This window comes from Vicugna pacos, chromosome X, assembly GCF_048564905.1.
Source record: "Vicugna pacos chromosome X, VicPac4, whole genome shotgun sequence".
NCBI classification, from domain to species: Eukaryota; Metazoa; Chordata; class Mammalia; order Artiodactyla; family Camelidae; genus Vicugna; species Vicugna pacos.
In genome coordinates, this window is record NC_133023.1 from 40,088,916 (window position 1) to 40,107,788 (window position 18,873).

The following is an 18,873-nucleotide window of genomic DNA, read 5'->3' on the forward strand; positions in this document are numbered from 1 at the left end:
GAAGTTAGAACACTCCTTCACACCATACACAAAAATAAACTTAAAATGGCTTAAAGACTTAAACACAAGACAAGACACTATAAACCTCCTAGAAGAAAATATAGACAAAACATTCTCTGACATAAATCTCAGCAGTGTTCTCCTAGGGAAGTCTACCCAGGCAATAGAAATAAAAGCAAAAATAAACAAATGTGACCTAAGTAAACCTATAAGCTTTTGCACAGCAAAGGAAATCAGAAGTAAAACAAAACGACAACTTACGGAATGGGAGAAAATATTTGCAAATGATGCGACTGACAAAGGTTTAATTTCCAGAATATACTATACTTTAAAATTCTTCTTTAGCCCACTTATTCCAAGCTACTACAGCACATTGGCACAACTGTTCTTCGCAAGAGAAATCTAGGCACACAGCAAGCATCTGGCAGATGTGGGAGAAGAGCAGGCAGTGAATTTCAGGCTGATTTCTGTCTTGCCGCCTCTGCGTGTGGATGAAATCAATGGATCTTGGCAGAGATATTGAGACAGGGCAGGGTAATGTTGCATGAGCATTGGAAGAGATGATGATGGTTGGCACATTCACCCCTTCTTATGAGACCCTTCCCCATTCTCCTGGGGCTCCGTCTTTCTGTCTCCTGAAGCACCCCTGATATATTCTAACATGCTCTCAGGGCAGAAAATGACCTAACAAGCTGAGCCGGATAAAGCTATAGCTGGGAGGCAATTGCTTAAGGATTTCACCCCCTCAGGGATATTTGTGTTTTAATAGTAGACTCTAGAAGACCAAAAGGACTTTTGGGGGGATATATTTCTTAAAGTTGAAAAATGTTTATCTTGAAATAAGTATATACTTAGAGGAAATTGCAAAAATAGTACAACTTCATCCTTCACCCAGCTTTCCCCAATGGTGACATCTTACACAGCTGTATTATAATAACAAAACTGACATTGGTACATTATTCTTTTTTTTTTAATTGAAGTATAGTTGATTTACAATGTTGTGTTAGTTTCTGGTGTGGTATATTACTCTTAATTAGACTACGGACTGTATTCAGTTTTCACTGTTTAAAAAAACTGTATGTGTGTGTGTGTGTGCGCGCGCGCATGTGGTTCTATTCCACTTCCACAATCAAGATACAGAACTGGTCCCCATCGCCACGAAAGAACCCCTTCATATTATCCCTTTGTACATATTCATTCTACCCTCAACTTTTCTCCAGATGGAGGCACCATTTTACATTCCCACCAGCAAAACAGAAAGATCTAATTTCTCTGTGGCTTCACCAGCATTTGGTATTTATCACTATTTTTTATTTCAACTGTTGTACCAGGTGTCTAGTGATATCTCATGGTGGTCTTAATTTCCATTTCCCTAATGGCTAGTGGTGTTGAACATCTTTTCAGATACTTATTTGCCATCCATATCTCCTCTTTGGTGAAACGTATGTTCATGTCTTTTGCCTAGTTTCAAGTTGGATTGTTTGCTTTTTTTATTGTGGAGTTCTGAGAGTTCTTTATCTGTTCTGGACGTAAGGCCTTCATTGGGAATATAGTTGGCAAATATCTTCTCCCAGTCTGTGACTTGTCTTTTCGTCTTCTTAACAGGGTCTTTCAATAGAAGAAATGTGTTTAAAAAATTTATTTATTTGTATTTATCTTTAATTTATAAAATTTCTTTGGTGGGGAAGTAATTAGGTTTGTTTATGTCTAATGGAGGTGCTGGGGATTGAACCCAGGACTTGTGCATGCTAAGCACACGCTCTGCCACTGAGCTTCACCCTCCCCTTGGAAGAAATGTTTTTAATTTTGATAAAGTCCAACTCATCAATTTTTCCTTTTAAGGATTGTGCTTTTAAGTGTCAAGTCTAACATCTGTTCATCTAGTCCTAGGTCCCAAAGATTTATTTTCCAATATTTTGTTTCTAAAAGTTTTAGAGTTTTACATTTTATATTAACTCCACAGTCCATTTTGAGTTAATTTTTGTAAGGTTTGAGGTTTAGATCAAGGTTCTTTTTTTTCTTTTCACTTATGGATATCCAGTGGCTCCAGCACCATTTGTTGAAAAGGCTATCCTTCCTCCACTGGATTGCTTTTGCATCTTTGTCAAAAGTCAGTTGAGAAAAAGAAGTCAGTTTGGTGTATTTGTGTGAGTCTACATGAATTTTATTTCTGTTCCTTTGATCTATGTCCATCTCTCTGCTAAGACAATAATTACCTTGATTACTCTAGCTATATAGTAAGCCATCAGGTTGATTCCTCCCACTTTGTTCTTCGTTTTAAAAATATTTTATTTTTAATTCAATATTTTAGAAATTAAATTTAAAAATTAGGTATGTTTTATTTAAAATTCTATTTTATTATTGCTATTCTAGGGCTTGTGCCTTTCCATATACATTTTATTTATTTATTTATTTATTTATTTATTTATTTATTTATTTATTTATTTCAGATGTACAGTTTGATAACTTTTTAAAACTTTTTTTTATTGAGTTATAGTCATTTTACAATGTTGTGTCAAATTCCAGTGTAGAGCACAATTTTTCAGTTATACATGAACATGCATATATTCATTGTCACATTTTTTTAACTTTTGATAGATGTATATACCAATGAAACCACCACCACAATCAAGATAGCTAATATTTCTATCACTCCCCAAGAGGTGCAAATTTCAAATTCCCAATTTATCCCTTCTCACCCCCTTTATCTCCTGGTAACCATAAAATTGTTCTCTATGTCTGTGAGTCTGTTTCTGTTTTGTAGATAAGTTCATTTGTGTCCTTTTTTTTAGATTCCACATATAAGTGATAATCATCCATATACATTTTAGAATAAGCTTGTTTATGTGTACAAAAAAACCTTGATAGGAACTGCATTAAACCTTTAGATCTATTTGGAGAGAATTGACATCTGTACTATTCTGAGTCTTCCAATATATGAACATGATATGTTTCTCCATTTATTTTGTCAGAGTTCTGTAATTTTCAGCATATAGATCCTGTACATACTTTTAGCTTTATATCTAACTATTTAATTTTCCTTTATTCCCCTCTCTTCTTCTTTTTTGTATGTTAATGGAGATACTGGGATTGAACCTCCTGCATGCTAAGCTTGTGCTCTACCACTGAGCTATACCCCCCTACTTAATTTTTTTAGCACAATTGTAAATGGTATTATGTTTTTAATTTTGGTTTCCACAAGTTTGTCAACCCTGGCTGCCCACTGAAGTTGCCTAGGAGAACTTTGAAAAAATATCAATTTTCAGGCCCCACCCTATACCAATTGATCTGGGCCTGGGGTTCAGGCATCAATATTCAAAAATTACTTCCCAGGGTATTCAAATGTGTGTCTAGGGTTGAGGAGGGCTGGTTGAGGACGTATGTTACTAGAAGACTTTTGGTAAAATGGTAGAGGTAGTGAGAGAGATAAAAATGAGGCTCTTATCATCTTACAGTCAACCCGTTTATTGGAGATTGGTAGATCAGACACTTTTGGGAGGCCTTGCTTGAGAGAAATCAGACGAGCTAGATATCTGAAGATGGTGAAGCAGAGAGCACTAGAGGGCATTAGAGCTGTGATTTTGGGTTTTCTGGGTTTCCCTCATAATATGAGGCTGTGACAATTACATTTTCTAAGTCTGTAGAGAGAAAAGCAGAATACAAGGAAAGAAGAAAACATAATTCCTAAATTTAGGGTATTTTGTAGTTTTTACAGTAGTACTTGAACTAGGTTATTATACAAAGTGGCCCATGATACCTTCTCAACTCCTCTCTTTGGGCCTCCAGCAGCATTTGGCAGTCATAACTAATGGACTGAGAGACCAAGATAGAACACATTTAAGCTGTGTCTGCAGAAGAACATGGGATAAGGACAAGAAACCAGAATAAGGTCCATTTTGTACAGATATCCAGAAGGATGTACATTCAGGAAGGCTGCAAAAGTTAAAAGACATGCGTCACTCATCACAAGAGGTGACTAGAAAATATGCCCGTGAAGAGAATATAGGAGTCAAAAAAACCCTACAATTTACTGTTTTTTTTTAGTATATTCAAAGTTGTATAACTATCACTACTACCTAATCCTAGAACAATTTCATCCTCCTCCAAAGAAACTCAGTACCCATTAGCAGTCTTTTCCCCTTCTCCCCTCCTCCCAGGCCCTGGCAATCACATATCTATTTCCTGTCTCTATGGATTTGCTTATTTTGGCCATTTCGTATAAATGGAATCATAAAATATGCAGTCCTTTGTGCCTGGCTTCTTTCACTTTGCATAATGTTTTCAAGGTCCAACCATATTGTGCCATGTCTTAGTACTCCATTCTTTATTATGGCTGAATAATATTCCATCATATCTATATACTACATTTTGTTTGTCCATTCCTCAGCTGATGGACATACAAGCTATTTCCACTTTTTGGCTATTGTGAATAATGCTGCTGTGAACACTTGTGTACAATTTTTTTGTGTGAATTTATATTTTCATTTCTCTTGGGTGGAATCCTCCTATACCTAGGAGTGGAATGCTGGATCTTATGGTAATTCTATGTTTAACTTTTTGAGGACCTGCTAAACTGTTTTCTACTGCAGCTGCACCATTCTGCACTCCCACCAGCAATGTATGAGTGTTCCCATTTGTCTACCTCTTTATCAACGCTTGTTATTATGTCTTTTAATTACAGCCACCTTAGGGGGTATAAAGTATTTTCTCATTGTGGTTTTGATTTGCACTTTCCTTGATGACTAAGGACGTTGGACATCTCTTCATGTGCTTGTTGGTCATTTGTTCTAGTTCTTTGGAGAAATGTCTATTCAGGTCCTTTGCCAAATCAGCAGCTCTGTTGCAACCTGCGGGCAGGCAAAACCACAACCTCTGTAGGAATTGACCCCAAACCATCAGGATTTCATCAGTGACTGCCAGCTTCCTGAATTTGGGCCCCAGCTATTCACTCAGGACCAACCAGAGAAAGTAAAATCTGCTCCCCAAATCAATCACATAAGATGTCCCACTTCTAATTAGTCCACTTTCAGCTTTCCCTGTCAACAACCTCCAATCAGGCCTGAGAGGCTGAATATACCAAAGGACAATGGTCAGGCCATATATAAAAATAGAACTTTGACCCACAATCTGCAACACCCTGCCCAGGAAATCAACCCTTATCTCCCATAACCAGCCCAGGAAGCCAGCCTGCTGGAAGTCAGACTTGCAGGAAGCCAGATTACTATCTCTAGTGACAATCCGGGAAGCTAAACAATAACTCCTGTAACAATCAGCCCCAATTGGCAAGAACTTGATTAAGAACTGACAGCTTCCATAATTTTCGTCCCTACTTCCAACTGAGGACCAAAGGAAGAAAACCAAATATGCACCCCTAACCAATCCCATAGGATGTCCCGCTCCTAGTTAGCCTGCCTCCAGCTTCCCTACATCACCAGCCTCCAATCAAGGCACACCTGAAGCCTTCCCCTTTTTCCACTTTAAAGCTTTCCCACTTCTCTGCTGGCCTTTGAGTCTCTGCCAACACACAAGTAACAGTGTCTGACTCTCTTGCTCTAGCAAGCTCGGAATAAATAGCCTTTGCTTTTCTCATTTGGTTGGTCATTTATTGCCACAGGGCACACCTGAAGTCTTTCCTTTTATCACTACCAAGCTTTTCCACTCCCCCGCCTGCCTTTGAGTCTCAGCCAAACACAAGTGATGATAGTCTATGCCCTTTCTATGGCAAGCTCTGAATAAAGAGCCTCTTTGTATCATCATTTGGGTTTTCTTTATTTCCACAGTAGGGGTTTCCAGATGAAATATAGGGTTTCCAATTAAGTTTGAATTTTATATAAACAACAAACAATTTTTAAAACATAACTGTGTTCCCAATCTTGCCTGATTGTGATTTGCTAAATCTGGAAAATGTATGGAAAAATGGAAAAATGTAGTCCAGCCGCAGAGACTCAGAGAGTGGTATCACATACTGACTTGCTCAACACAAGGCAGCTGAATCATTCTGTTTGGCTGAGTCCTCTGGTTTGTGAAGTGCCAATTAAATGACATTTCTGTTTTCTGTTGTGTTTTGTTGTGTTTCTGTACCGCACCAGAGTTTATCTTCCCATCAATACATGCTTTGATTTGCCTTTATCAAGCTGGGGGACTTTCAAATGATTGTCTGGGTTTTAGCCCCAGACAATACAAAGCATTTCATTCTAAAAGCCCTTTGCTCCGTGTATGTTAATTACAGTCGTTTCAGCCGTCTCTGCTGCCAGTTTCCTCTGCTCTTTTATCCAAGTGATGTTAATTCAGTCGGCCCAAACCCTGGAGATTCATGCAGGCTTCATGGCTGGTTTATTTTTGTCCTGACCAGATGGCTCCAGGTTCCTATGACTGCGCAGGAGTCTTTTGGATTATCCTGTTTATCTTTCCTGGTGCCCAAGGTAAGAGTCGATCTCCATGAAGCACATTTGTCAGCAAGTTAAGTCATTCACCACCACTGCTGCTTGGACACCATAACCAAAGTTATTCAGTTTAATATATGTTTTCATAAACTCCATAGCAACAGCTGGAAGAGGATTGTTGGTTTGTTTTTTGATGCAGCCAGTGGAAGGGAAACAGCTGGAGGGACTCAGCAGAGAGGGAGGGTTCTCTACCTGGGCCTCCAAAGTCCCCTCACTGAGTCCTTTGCCTTTAAGGAGGTGGCCAGGAAAAAGATAAGCAGTGTGTCTTTAATGAAACTAATAAATATGCAAAGGAATATGTGATGTTTAAAGAAACAATGAATTGAAACTGACAAATGCAATATTTCACTGTGAGATTGAGGAACTTAATTCATCCAAAGGGAACACTTGGCTTTTGTTTAAAAAAAAATCTTCATATGTTCCTACACAATGAAAGCTCTTATATCAGTCCAGGCTAGAGCTGAGTATGCTCTGGTTAGTGTAGGTTTTGAAACCTTGAAAAACATGCAGGCAGCCACCCAACACAGTTTTGTGCCATTTGGACTCACATGGGCACCAGAACACATGCAATCCAGGAATTATGAATTACCATTGTCAGGGGTTTCAGTCACCAAAAAGGTTTATTGCTCAAAATGCCATGAGGTCTGACAATGAACCCTGATTGTCAGATTGTTGGTTCTCATTCCTAGATCAGTTCCACTGATAGCCTACCCCACTACCATGCGGAACCCAGTGGTCTCTAAAAGCAGGGGGAGCCACTTGGCGTTTCTCTTGGAAAACCCAAATCAAAAATTTCTGACTTTTGAGGTCTAGCCAGCCTACTATGTGTCTTGATTTGGCTGGCCCTGGGGAACTAAATGTTAATAAAGCAGAATGCTTGCCTCATAAACCAAAAAGAGGCTTTTGCCTACAAAAGCAATTACAACGCAGTGCTGTCCTTGAAGGGTGCTATGTAAAGGTAAAAACATTGAGTTGTGGGCAAATGAAACTGGCAATATTTTCCCGATTTCATCTTGACGTTGAAAGCTACCAACTGGCCATACTGCGCATGTCTGGGAGAGGTAGGAGTCTGGGGGGTGGTTGCGGCGGGGGAGTTATGGTGTATATTCAGCCGAAACAAAGGTAGAAGCCAGAAAAAGCAAGGAATGTTTATGAACCTGGGAACACAGTGATATTTTGCCAACATGATTACAAGGGGGGAGGTGAGAGAATAAAGAATAGAAAGGCAATGTTCACAATAGATAAACAAAGTCACGATGATAACAACTACTCTATATTGCCTGCTTTATATTGGCACTTTGCTAAGTGCTTTTCACCCATTATCACATTTAAAGCACAGAACTTGCTGAAGTAGGTATTATTATTCACTGTTGTGGAAACTGAGGCACAGCAAACTTATACAACTCAAGGTTTCCATTTAGGGTATCAGCTTGTCACATGCGGTGCTGAGGAACTCTGTTGGTGTGATTCTGTTCCTCCACAGCTTCATGCATTCTTGCATGAACTACCTTCACTCACCTTTGCCTTTCCACAGTTTATTGCAGTTGTTAATTTCCACCATGGCCACATTCTTGAAGTACTGGTTCGTGAGTGTATTTTATCTCCCCAACGCATTTTCTGTTTCTTTAAAGGGATCACATCTGGCTTTTTGTATCTTCCCCAGAACAGGGAGCTTAACACGCACGATAGTTAAATTGCTTGAATAGGATTCCACCACGCATTTCGCTTAAGTTCCTTCTTGCCTGTAATGCTTGCCTAATTGAAGGCCTTTATCATCAACTTCATCTGGGAAGGCAGCTTTTCTGCATATGTGTCAGATGCTGTTCTGGGCACTGGCCTTTTAGCGATTTCACTTCAATTTTCTCTGGGTGTGTGCTGTACATTCCCATTTTACAAGATGATGAAACTGAGGCTCATAGAAGTTAGGTAGCATATGTCAAAGAAGAACCTGAAGATGTTGTTAATTATTATCATACTGATTCACTTGAATACAAAAAAACTAATAATAGATTGATTTTATGTAACAGAGGCTTTATCTACAAGAAAGATGAGTGAGGAATGAAGGAAAACCACAGCTGTATTTGGAAATGGTGAACATTGTTTGCCTCTTATTGAGTGAGCTGGCAAACAGCAAAGGACTAGCTGGGGTGTTCTGCCCTTGGGTAGCAGGCCGGGTCCTTAAGGAAGAGTTCAGTTGTGTATGGATTCCCCAGGAGACCTCAGGAGTTAAATTCTGAACAATATGTGACAGGCTGTGTCTGTAGTACATCTTCCGCTGCCTTCAGTTTGCACCTCCATCTCAGCTCTGCCAGCCCTGCACCAGCAACTTTCCCAGAATTTTCCAACTAGCCCACTCAGTCATTCAAGCAGCCAAGCTGGGCTGACCATGAAGGCTGCAGGTTCCTTCTGATGCTAATCTGTTAACAACTGCTTTGGGATCGTGGCTGTGCAACAACATTTTAAGAACCTGGATGTTAGATAATGGAGGAGGGCAAAGAACCTAACGTTGATGATAATAATAAGAAGTCTTGGAATCCACTTCATGTCCAACTTCCTAGTTTGCTGAAGCCCAACCAAGAGGGCAATTCACATGGATTCACTTGGTCAATATTAGGTAAGCAAGTGTCTTTTTTTAAATTGAAGTATAGCCAGTCTACTTAAATTTTTTTTATTGAAGTATAGTCAGTTCACAATGTGGTGTCAATTTCTGGTGTACAGCATAATGTTTCAGTCATACATATACACACATATATTCATTTTCATATTCTTTTTCATTATAGGTTACTACAAAATAATGAATATAGTTCCTGTGCTATACAGTAAAAACTTGTTTATCTATTTTATATATAGTAGTTAGTATCTGCACATCTTGAACTCCCAATTTATCCCTTCCTGCCTCCTTTCCCCACTGGTAACCATGTTTATTCTCTATGTCTGTGAGTCTGTTTCTGTTTTGTAGATAAGTTCATATGAAAAGATGCTCAATTTCACTAATTAAAGAAATGCAAATCAAAACTACAAGTGGCTTTTTAATTAATTGATTGATTGTTCCACTTCTCCTAAGGTATTTATTCAGGTACAATAAGATGTGTTACCCATTGCCCAGACTCTACCTTGGCTGGTGAGCAAATAAAAATTCTATCTGATAAATTTCTACTGGTCTGTTGTACTTTGAATGCTTGAACTATTTGTTTGGCTGTTTGAGCCAGAGTCTGATACAGATTTAGGATAACATGATCTAGTTCCAGAACTCCTAGCCAGAGTATAAATCCTTGCACAAATCAGTGAAAGTGTCTTGAATATGTCCTGATAAGATGACATGTCAAAATATTAATAAAATGAGAGCACTGGGAAGTTCTGTTTTGAATGCTTTTTTAAGGCTGAATGACTGTAACCAAAGTGTAGGGCATATTTTAATGTGACAAGGATAGGAAATCCATTTGATTACACCAAAAGAAAGTCCCAGGAGTACACACTGAAAAAGGCACAATTGTGTTGTTTATATCATTGGCACTTGCTTGCATGTACCCATGGGTGCCTACTGTAAAGAAGCAAAATTTGCCATCCCAAAATGTGTCTCTATGGCATGAGGATTAATTTAGGATGATTATTTTTAAGAAACAGAAGACTTAGGAAGTCTTTCTTTTTACCTCCCCTGTAGCTGCCTAAAGAATTTAGATAAAGGGCCTATTTCTGGAATAGAGCTATCACCAGAGATATCTGCGATGAATATGGGCTAGGTGTGGTGGGGGCGACCCTAGGCAGGGCCTAGAGATCAGAGTTCATTCTGTGTCCCATTGTGTGCATGGCCCAGCAAACATTTGTTACCAAACATTTGCTCTTCCACCTTCACTGAATTGCCTTCCTCCCCTTTGAAGTCCCAAACCACTACCCCCAACATCCTCTTTCATTTTTAAATTTTTTTCCCATGTACTTTGTTTTTATTTATATTTATTTATTTTTAATTGACGTATAGTCAGTTACAATGTTGTGTCAATTTCTGGTGTATAGCATCATGTTTCAGTCATGCATATACATACATATATTTGTTTTCATATTCTTTTTTGTTATAGCTTACTACAGGATATTGAATATAGTTCCCTGTGCTATACAGAAGAAATTTGTTTTTTTAATCTATTTTATATATAGTAGTTAGTATTTGCATGTCTTGAACTCCCAATTTATCCCTTCCCACCCTCTTTCCCCCAGGTAACTGTAAGTTTGTTTACTATGTCTGTGAGTCTGTTTGTGATTCTGTTTTGTAGATAAATTCATTAGTGTCTTCTTTTTTCTTTTCTTTTTCCTTTTTTTTTTAGATTCCACATATGAGTGATGTCATTTGGTATTCCTCTTTCATTTTAAAAATTTTTAAAATTTTAATTTCAAATTTTTTGTTGAAGTATAGTTGATTTAAAATGTGTTAGTTTCTGGTGTACAGCACAGTGATTCAGTTATACGTAGGTCTCTATTTTTTTCATATTCTTTTTCATTATAGGTTATTATAAGCTATTGAATTTTTAGCTGAAGGTGGTATTTAAGGTGAGGGTTTCGGCCATTTTGGTGAGTTACTTAGTTCTCCTGGGGTCTCTCCCGTGTATATATGTTATTAAATTTTTGTTTGCTTTTCCTCCTGTTAATCATGTCAGTTTAATTCTTAGACCATCCAGAAGAACCTAGAAGGGTGAAGGAAAATTTCTTTCTCCCAGACAGCACCCTGAAGTTTCATGTGGTACTTGTAGTTAAAAGGACCCGAAATGGTCCTCGCCAGTGCAGTTATAAGGTGCATTTCCATTGGTCTCTTCCCAGTAACCTAGTCTCCTGACTGCAAATCATGGAAGGGTGTATCTGGTTATATTCCCTTTGAGAATGTAGCTTACACCTGTTGAGTCAATGATATCATTTTGGACACTATTTGACAAGCTGGAATTATTAACAAGGTGGAGCCTAATAGAGGAGGTATCACCGCAGTCTCACAGGGTCTGGAATCATTTCCTATAAGGAGAGCCTCTGAGGATTTTGAGATGAAGATCACACCATCATCAGAGTTAATGATTAGATTTTTAAATCAGAGGAGATTAAGCTCTTCTCAAAATCAGGATGATTTTGACTTTAAAGGATCACTAGCACATTCAAGTTTGCCAAAAATTTATGGGTCAATATGGGCAAGGAAATATTTGTTTTAATGGAAGTACTTTACACAGATGCTTAAGTATTTCACCTGTGAAATGAGATTATCTACCACTAGAGAGTAATAATATGCTATCCAGATGGGGAAAACAAGATCTGTTATCTTTTTTGTTTTTGTTTTTGTGACACAGTATTAGCCTTTTGGCAAGGGAAGGCTTCAATCCAAGCATAAAACTCACAAACCATGACTAAAGTGTTGTAGGGGAGGAAAAACTTTTCCTCTATCTTCTTAGTTCAGTACTAGGGGGCTTGTGGATTAAACTGACAAAAGATTAGCAAGAGGAAACCCAGTTTATTTCCATATATCATGTATAGACATGCGGGAGTGCTGAGTGATAAGTCATTCAAAGGGGTGGTAGATTTGGGGGCTTATATGCTTTAGTAATGAAAAACGGGGAGAAAAGGCTGTTATGGAAAGAATAGATTTCTTTAGGAAAGAGACAAATGGGTTTTTTGGAGAACAAACAGGAGATAAGTTTGTGATATTTGTTTATGCAGGTTCAAGTGGTCTTTCTGTCTTCTTCATGGCTGTGAACCTTCCCTGGAGAGCGCATTTATAGCAGGTTTACTCATGGTCTCTCTCTTGAGGGTAGACCCACCCTGAAGAGAGAATTTATGCCAGCCTTATTTCCCAGAAATTGCTTCTTTTAGGTAATAACTGACGCTCTGAGAAGGCTTCTTTGTGCATCTGTTGATTTTCAGTTGCCTTTAATTCAAAATAATCCTTATGTCAAAGGGACATATTTTGGCATATCTTAATTCCCTTCAGTATCATTTAGACCTTTGTGATTTGGACAATTGAATGAAATCCATTTGAAAATGTTCAAATGATTTTTGAGGCAGGGGTTCTTTATAACTTTTTCTGGGTTGTGATAATGACAGATAAGGCAAGATTTGGCCACCTGTCTTGAGTAAAGTTTCCTCACCAATATTTTTGTTAAGTTTGAACCAATTTTTCTCTACCATTGTGAATAATTTCACAGAGAAAGCAGTAAGGGTCTGGAGATGGCCTCTGGTGACGTTAAGCAGCCATCTTGGCAATGCCAATGTCTATCATATATTTGACAGTTTTAAGATGATCATAATTTTTTTTCTGAGGGGGCTGATTTTCATATTTGAATAAACCATTCAGGATTCATGAAATCAGACTGAGCAAGTGTCTTCAGAATACCTCTGGTAGCAAAACCAGTAAGAACTGCTTGTTTTACATGATAGTCATCTAGGGAATTCCCTTTTGCTTTAAAAGTATTATCTTTAGAATGAGCTTCTGTTTTATAACTGATATTTCAGTAGGATATTCTATTGTCTCCAATGAATTATTACATTTCTTCCACTTTATATGGAGTGACTGAAGAAGTTAGTAAACCTTTGTTTCCACAATGTACTAAAATCATGAACATCTCCAAAGATATGCCTATCAGTATAGATGTGTACCCTTTTTTTAAAATTGAAGTATAGCTGGTTTATAATGTTGTGTTAGTTTCTGGTGTACAGCATAATGATTCATATATATATATATATATATATATATATATTTCATATTCTTTTTCATTGTAGGCCATTACAAGGTATTGACTATAGTTTCCTATACAGTAGGACCTTATTGTTTATCTATTTTACATATAGTAGTGTATATCTGTAAATCCTGAACTCTCAATTTATCCCTCCACAGCCCCCGTTTCCCCCCTGGTAACCTTAAGTTTGTTTTCTATGTCTGTGAGTCTGTTTCTGTTTTGTAAATAGTTCATTTGTCTCATTTTTTTTTGATTCCACATATGAGTGATATCGGATGGTATTTTTCTTTCTCTTTCTGGCTTACTTCACTTAGTATGAAAATCTCCAGACCTATCCATGTTGCCACAAATGACATTATTTTATTCTTTTTATGGCTGAGTAGTATTCCATTGTGTGTGTATGTGTGTGTGTGTGTATACAACTTCTTTATCCATTCGTCTGTCAATGGACATTTATGTTGCTTCTGTGTCTTGGTTATTGTAAATAGTGCTGCTGTGAACATTGGGATGAATGTTAGATGTGTACTCTTAAATCTTTAGTGAAGTGACAACACTTGTGATGTAGCTGTCATTCAGCTATCTGAGTAGAATGAGCTGCTGGTAAAGGAGCAACTTCAGTAGCAGAATATTCAGAAATGATAGCATAGCCGGCACAAAATATACCTTGATTATTCTCAAGATATGTGCCATCAACCAACATCAGATAGGGTTGTCTAGGGCAGTGGTTCTCAATCTTTAGTTTGCATCAGAATCACCTGGAGGACTTAGTAAACCACAGGTTGGTGGGCTCCACTCCTGGAGTTTCTGATTCAAAAGATCTGGAGTAGGACCAAAGAATGTGCATTTCTAAATAGTGCCAGATGATGCTGAAGGCCACACTTTGAGAACCACTGCTGTAAAGGACCATCAGTCAGGTCAGGATGAAGAATCCTTCAAGTTTAAATGGCTGCTGGATAGTCAGGAGAGTCAGTCATTCTGAAGAGGAAACAGGACACCAGCATTTAGATTAGAGCAATATTTAACAGTTTTGTGTGAAGCAGACCTTAGAAGAATTTATAGGAGGCAATGTGACCAGTTGACAAATGTTGGGTGCTGTTCTGAAGTGGTAAGGCTTCTATCCCTACGGGATCTGTAGGGTCGGGGAGAGGCTAAGAAGATGTCTTCTGTAGTTTCCACCTGTCTAGCTACTGCTCTACAGCATGGAAACAAGGTAGATGAACCTTGGCCATAGGGGCCAGAGATGTAAGTGATGGTCTTATGATAGCATCTGAATTTTGACCAAGTTTGCTTTCATGGGAAGAGATTAGCACAGTTAGGAATGCCCAGAGTTGGGCTTCCTGTAAGACATGCTCTGGGGAAGAAAAGGCCTGCTGTCATCTTGAACCCCAAAGCAGGGGCTCTGGGACATTGGCCTCAGACAACACATCAGTGGTTAAGGTCTAGCAATAGTTCCTGACTATAAAATAATGTCTCCAGCAGCTGTTTTTCCTGAAGACCAGGGTTTCTCCCAGTATTCTAATGGTTAGAAGCTAATACAGGTACATTAACTGGTACTGATATCATGATAATGTTAACCAAACAATAATAAGGATGTATCCTGTATCTTTCAGTAATAGCAAATCTATCTGATATACCTACGAATGGAGGCGATGTCATGTATACAAGTACTTCATATATATGAAGTACATTTACTACAATATATTATACTTTGCCTTACCTTTAGCAGAGGATATTATACATAGTTCCAAGCTCTTTTCTGTAGACTTCTATTTCTTTTTGAACATTTTTTATTGAGTTATAGTCAGTTCACAATGTTGTATCAATTTCTGGTGTACAGCACAATAGTTCAGTCATACACGAATATACATATATTCATTTTTACTGTAGACTTCAATTTTTAAAAAAACTGGCCAGCAATATAGTGGCTCATTTTATTTGATGTACTCCTTTTAAAAATCTCTTCCTTCTGTTTCATGCAGCTTTCCCTTACCCTTCTGGTATTGTGCCTGTTGCTAAGAATCCACTTTTAGGTCATTGCTTCTAATCTGCTGTAGGAAGGAATTAGACAAACAAGCTTATTAGTGAGTGTTGTGTGTGGGAAAGAATTTCCAATCTGAATGAGGCCCCAGGGCAATGAAACTGTGCAGCTTTAGAGCATGGGTTATGTTAATGGCTGTTCCTGGGCTCCATGGCCTTGGTTGAATGATTCCTGCCTCCAGCCTCTGTGGAGGTGCCTGTCAGACCGACACCCCCAGGAGGCCATTTCTGCAAACATAAATTCCACCAGAGTCTTGTGCAAGGTCCTTTGGGAATATCAAAGAAACACATGACTCTGGATTCTTGGGAACTCAATCTAATGTTGGGTAGTAAATCTTCCTAAGACCAAAGCAACATATCACACATTCATCAAATATGCAATGGTTCAGAACTGAAGGAGCACATCATAAAGATTTTCTGGAAGAGATATGTATGGAATCAATTTTCCTTTGAAGAACTGACAGATAAGCTTTGGGGCTTGTCTGGAAAGGTAAAATCATGACTCTCATACAGATATGAAAATAAACACATGCTAAAGAATTAATTCTACTTCTATTAAAGAGAACCAGAGCCTGACAGTAGTTACAGCAATACAAACATGCTTTATTCAGGAACTATTGCATTAGAGAGAAAGAGACCTTAGTACAGAACTGGGCTCAAATGCAAATACATCAAAGACAGCGGTGGATTTATAGCCTAGGAGCAGAATGAGGGGGTCAGTGGATGGAAAACTACCAAGAGGAAACATCAAGGAGATTCTTAGTAAACCGACCTAACAGGATTCTTGCTGGAGGCAAGCCAGAGTCATGGGATATCAAGGGTAGGGGAACTCTCTAAACTGACTTAAGCAGGATTCTTGCTACAACTGGGCTATGCAGGCCCTTCAAGGATGTGGGGTCAACATCAAGGCCTAGCTGAGAAGAGGGCTCAGGGAAGCCTAACCAAAGTTTGGTCAATGAGAGAGCCTTTGTCACTTCTATGATATGAGAGAACCAGACAGATATTATAACAGGTTCAAAGGAAAACTCAAACCAGTACAGATTTATATGAAGTAAAAGATTGTTGAGATGAATTGCAAATGCCCCCCAAAATGGAAAAACCATTTTTTCCATTGGTTTTTCCATTTTGGGGGGAAGGAAGCTAATTAGAATTACTACCAAACAATTTACATATCTATCAGTTACCTATAGCTTGCAAAGAATTGCAAAGTAGCTCAAAGACAATGAACAGGGCTAGACTCACAGAAGGATAACCCTGGATGGGCATGTTGTAGGTGACTCAGAGGTTCCCAGTGAAACACAAATATTTCTCTACAAGGCTTCTGGCCAGGTGAATGGAGGGGTGAAAAGCAGGGCATGCAGAATAGGAAGAAGACTAGGAATTCAGGAAGGGTAAGGAAGTCCCAAAAGTTTAACCCATTTGGTTGGACTTGCCATATGATCAGCAGGAGACACAATGATTTTTTTTTCCAGGGTGACAGAGAAGGTTTGATTTTAGATTCTCTAATTTTTTTAAACTTGAGGTACACTTGATTTACAATATTATCTTAGTTTCAGGTGTACAATATATTGATTCAATACTTTTATAGATTATACTCCATTTAAAGTTATTATAAAATACTGGCTATATTCCCTGTGCTGCACAATATATCCTTGTAGCTTACTTATTTTATACATAGTAGTTTGTACAGAGTCTCTAAATCTTTAATGCACTGAATTCCAATGGGTGCATATTTGATCCTAATAGCTTTAGGATTCCTATCAGCTGATTTTAGCAGCTTCTAGTTCCTGTGGCTACAGACCTTTTCACTGAGGCAGGTCTTCTCTGAAGTTGTTCATAATGAGGTTTTTTGGAAAACTTTGGATCGCTTTGAACTGTATAGGGGATGGGGGAAGAAAAGAAGGAGATGAGAAATTTGTATATTTTATCTTTCTGTGTTGGCTTTAATTTTTAAAATAACTCTGTCCTTTTCAATTTCCCTTTTAGGACAGTTTTTCCTCTGCACCCTCTTTTCCTTCGTCATTTGAATGACTACAGCTTTGCTCTGGTGAATCAAAAGGAGTCGCTATAGTTTCATGAACCACCTGCGGAAGCTGCGGGACCAAGTTACAGAGGAGAGGGCCCCTGGGGGGCCATAATGAGGTGAGAAAAGGAATGGAGACACGGGTAAGCATGGTGGGGGGCAAGAGGATGTGAGGGGAGATAAAAAAGACAAGAGAACTAGGAAGGCTCATCACAACAAATAGTTCAGTGGGAGCCAAAAGTTCCACTCCTGTGAGAACAGGCCCCTACAAATTTTGCTCAAAAGCTCCCTGAATGCAGCCATAGGGAGGAAAAAGTTTTTCTCGACCCTCTTAGGATTCCTGGCTGGGTCTGAAAATTAAACAACAAAGATAGTTTAACAGGAGAAAAGCATGTGCATTTATTTAATATAAGTTTTATGTGACATGGGAGCCTTTGGAGGAAATAAAGATTGGATGAAACAGACCTGAGGATTTTTATGCTGGGCTTGATGAAAAGCAGACAGTTGTGGAGGAATATGATAGGTCAAAGAGTGAGTATAGTAAGCTGGGGGAAACTTAGCAAGGCCCATTTGGATTTTTCTCTGTGTCCCTTTGTCTTCAGAGATAAGGATGCTCCTTTCCTCTGAGTGTATCTGTGGCACCTCAAACATTAGGGTTTTGTGACCTGTCTCAGTGAAGAAAGGTGCATGGAAGGTGCTTCTGCTCTTTTCTCAAACTCCATCAGCTAAAATACTCAGTATGTCAAGATACCATATTTTGGGATAGCGTGTCCTGATCCCTATCACTGTCAAGAATCTTTGTTCCTCTTCTTATTAAGAAATACTTTTATTTTAAAATAATTTTTATATTTTCTTCTACAATAGAATTCCCACAGCCCCTTTAGGTTTTATAGCATCGAAGGGATATTTATGAACACTCATTCGGTCATTTTTTAAAAATGAGACACAATTGACATATGATGGTATGTATGTTTAAGGTATACAATTGATTTGATACACTTAAATGTTGCAACATGATTACCACCATAGCATCAGCTAACACTTCTCTCACATCACATAATTATCATTTCTTTTTTTGTCATGAGAACATTTAGGATCAGTCTCCCAGCAATTTGAAGTATACATAATACAGTATTGTTGACTTTAATCACAATGCTGTACATTAGATCTCCAGAGTTTATTCATCTTCTAATCATAACATTGTACACTTTGACCAACTTCTCCCCAATTCTCTACCCTCCTAGCCCCTAGTAACCAACATTCTATTCTCTGTTTCTACAAGTTTGGCTTTTTTAGAGTCCACATGTAAGTGAGATCATATAGTATTGGTTTTTCTCTGTCTGGTTTATATCACTTAGCATAATGTCTGCAAGGTCCATCCATGTTGTTGCAAGTGGCAGGATTTCCTTCTTTCTTGTGGCTGAATAATATTCCATTATATTAAAGGGGAGCAGAATATGCCACCCCAAAATGTGCCACACTGTGGATTATTTTAAGCTGAAGGCAATCAAAACCCAGCAAACTCAAGAAAGTTTTTTTTACCTCTCCTTTAACTGCCCAAAAGGATTTAGATAGGGGACCTGGTCCAGAAAGAGTGCTATTACCAGAGATAACCTTTTATCTGAAAGACTTACCCGCATAGCAGGGAAAACTTCTGCTTTTCTTATCA

General features: G+C 38.3%; 1 long non-coding RNA gene across 1 annotated transcript in view; it reads left to right on the top strand.

Annotated features, from left to right (window-relative positions):
• The window catches only part of LOC116278658 (uncharacterized), a 57,483-nt gene that overhangs the window by 13,403 nt on the left and 25,207 nt on the right, over window positions 1-18,873 (top strand). Inside the window, exon 2 of the long non-coding RNA XR_012067567.1 lies at window positions 17,168-17,323. This is a non-coding gene — a long non-coding RNA (uncharacterized lncRNA). The remainder of the gene's footprint in view (window positions 1-17,167; window positions 17,324-18,873) is intronic.